This window comes from Carettochelys insculpta, chromosome 7, assembly GCF_033958435.1.
Source record: "Carettochelys insculpta isolate YL-2023 chromosome 7, ASM3395843v1, whole genome shotgun sequence".
NCBI lineage: Eukaryota > Metazoa > Chordata > Testudines > Carettochelyidae > Carettochelys > Carettochelys insculpta.
The window spans coordinates 41,735,534-41,739,297 of NC_134143.1; positions in this window are offsets into that span (position 1 = coordinate 41,735,534).

The window sequence follows — 3,764 nt, forward strand, 5'->3', positions numbered from 1 at the left end:
AGATACCTCTCACCCTGGTATCTGAGCTCTGAGAGAAGTATAAGTATCCTATAATGAAACAAAACAGTCAGACTTTTGAGACAAACATCAAACTGTATTCTCAGTCAATTAAAACAGGAATGGATTGTGCCAGGCACCTAACTGAAAAAAAAATTAAAATTGGTAATTTCTGACACCAATATAGAGGCTAAAGATCATACAACCTCCCCCTACACACACACACACACACACACACACACACACACACACACACACACACACACACACACACACACACACACCCCCTATCCACCAGACAAGACAGACATCTGTCTGTGGAGCTACCCCATCCCCTGTAGGGAGGGGTTTAGCTGCCTTCACAGCATCATGCTTTTCAAGCTATGGAGGAACCTCCACTAGTCTGTGGATTCATGGCATCTGGGAAGGTCAGGGGAGAAAGGGTGATGCAGTTATAGTTCTAGTTTAGGAGTCAGAAAACATAGGTTCAATTTTTTGCTTGTACTGAGCCCTGGCACCCCAGCAGCCCCAGCTGCAACATTGGCTGGGGAGGTGTTGGGGAGCTGACCAAGTACTGGATCCCTTTTTTTTTTCATAATACAAAAAAAAGACTTTCTGGGTAACACTTGTTTCTGAGTCTTAGTTTCCCATCTCTAAACTGGGGACACTTCCCTGCCTCACAGCAATATCCTGAGGAAAATAAATGGACGATTTTGAGTTGTTCAGTTACTACAGCCATACATGTAACTATACACGTGTGGTGTGTCACTCATGTGCATTCTGGCCCTGCAAAGATTGCTAAGAAAAGCAGTAGGCTGGTTTTGGGTTTTTTGTTTTCTTGTTTTTTCCCCCATGGACATTTGGTGCTAGAAATTTACCTTCAAGGGGGTTTCCTGGGAGCAGGGAGGATAAGTAGTATGGAACTTTATGCAGTTTTAGGCAAATCACTGCCACCAGGGAATAAAGAGAATCTGCAAAAATGCATTCGCACAAAGAGTTTCTTCCTCTAAGCCTTCACACAAGGGCATGTTTTTTTTTTCTTTTTCAAATGGGAAGAGGCCATCTATCTCAGTGTCGTTAGGGGAACAGGAATCTCCATGGTGATCTTAGAAATATTCAGCACAAGAGCAACAGCAGAAACCCTCCCATGACTCTTGCAGCGGCCAAAACATGAGCCAGAAGCATGCAGTCCAGACTCAATTACGGTGATTGTCTCAGGAAAGTTAGGCATTAGCAAGAGTTTTAAGATAAAATTTGACCTACGCAAGCATTATTATAATCATGGGGAAAGTCCTCTGGCTTCTGAGTAGACATAGTTTAAAAATGTATGCTTCTATACAAAAGGTAACAATTACCTTGAAACCATAATCACTGATTAGATATGACCCTACATTTTTTCTGTCCTTTTTAGAAGGAGCTAGCCAGCAGAAAGAGGGAATGCCCGGTAAGGTAACTGATCCTCTCCTATAACTATGTCAATTTCATGCTGGTAAACAAGCAGAGAGCCATGCAATGGACTTCTCCAGAAAGTGGCTGCCTCAGCAGCCTCCCTGAAGAGGAGACACTAGAAGTGGGAAAATAATGTAGCCCAAGACAGTTTGACATTTCTGAAGTAATCTCTGGAGGGCTTTGTGGTGAGGCAGCGCACACCCCTCCCTTTCACAGCCTGGAGGAGACACTGCTGTGGAAAACTTCTAAACTGATCAAGGGGGATCAGTGAGGCTCAAGGCTTGGCTAAGGGAAAAAGAGTGAACTTATAAAGAATGTAAAGTGTTTTCTTTACTTTTCTTTTTTTTTTTTTTCCTAAGCTTCTTGCAGTGTGCTAGAAGCAAAGAAGACTACAGCTACATTATAGTTGAAGAGCCATCAGTGGGACTTATGGCATCCTGGAAGAAATTTGAAAAAGAAAAAAAAAAAAGACCTTTGGGGTGTGTCTACACTCGCATTTCTCTTTTGAAAGAGGTATGCGAATGAGGTGAATAGAAAATGCAAAAGAGCTATAAATTTGCATATTTGGCACCTCATTTGCATATTCTAATTTCGAAAGAGCTTCTTTCGAAAGAAGAAAGCCAGTGTAGACACTGCTCTTTTGAAAGTGAACCCCATCTTCGAAAGATCCTTCTTCCCTTTATTTAATGGGAAGAAGGATTCTTTCGAAAATGGGTTTACTTTCGAAAGAGCAGCATCTACACTAGCTTTCTTCTTTCGAAAGAAGCTCTTTCGAAATTAGGATATGCAAATGAGGTGCTGAATATGCACATTTATATATAATTTGCGTTTTTGATTTACCTCATTCGCATACCTCTTTCGAAAGAGGAATGCAAGTGTAGACACACCCTAGATGTCTCAGTGGTGGTTCATATCCATAACACAATTTTTTCCAACGTATTTTGATTTTCTTTTGTGAGGTAATGCTAAGTGAACCATGAGGCAGGTCCTGCACTGAGTATAATCCCATTATTCCAATGGTCTCACAACAGGGATGATGTTGATACTCCTTAACAGCAATGGGGACAGCATTTCTGCCTTTGTGTTTTACTCAGTAACTAATAATTCATTCAGATGTCTTTTCTCTCCTCTTCAACCAGCAGGAAATGTTTGTTTATACAGGTTGCAAATTTGGTCCCTTTTATCTTTGTATTTTATACAGGGGGTAATTATTTGCAGAATACTGACTTTAGTTTTAATGATTGGAGAATCTCTCCCCCAATCTTCGCAGGACCTAATATCAACTATATCTTCAGGGGCTTTTTCACCTGCACACCTACTAATATAATATAGGCCATCCTGTGCCAGCCATGCCCCACTGCAATTTACATGGGCCAGACTGGACAGTCTCTATGTAAAAGAATAAATGGACATAAGTCTTACATCAGGAATGGTAACATACAAAAACCTGTAGGAAAACACTTCAATCTCCCTGCACACTCAGTAACAGATTTAAAAGTAGCCGTCCTACAACAATAAAAAAATCAGAAATAAAATTGAGAAAGAAATTTCTGAGCTGCAATTCATTTGCAAATTTGACTCCATCAACCAAGGATTAAACAGAGACTGGGAGTAGTTGGCCCATTACAAAAGCAGTTTCTCAGCTCTTAATGTTCACACCTCTACATTAGAATCTGACAATGGGCCACATCCCCTGACTGATCTGACTTGTTTTCTTCTCTGTTGGTGTTCACTACTCATCTACCAGTAATGATCCATTTCCACCCTGACTGAATAGACCTTGTCAGCTCTGGCCCTCCCCTTCACTGGGACCCACCTCTTTAAATCCTCCTTTGAACCCCCGCCCCCCAGGCATATGACAAAGAGGGTCTTTGCCCATGAAAGCTTATGCTCCAAAATTTCTGTTAGTCTACAAGGTGCCACAAGACTTCTTGTTGTTTTTGAAGATACAGACTAACACGGCTACCTCTGTGATACTTGTCCCCAAATCTTGTTAACTTTGCTGCTTAACAACAATCGTCTAACATTTCAGACACATTTATACAAAATAGCAACGAAATAATAAAATAAAAACAAATATAATAAAGGTTAAGACAACTCTGCAGGGAACTTAATACCAAATAGAAAATGCACAAGGTCAATGTACAGTGTTCAAAGCAAGGACTTTATCACATATATAGTATATACTTTTAATCATCACATTGGGAGCCTGGAAAAATATTTTCCCCATGAACAAACACATTACCATAATCCCTCAAAATGCCCTCCCATGGCCCCAGCTCCCCCACGAGTGGCTCCAACTCACAGCTCCCCCAACA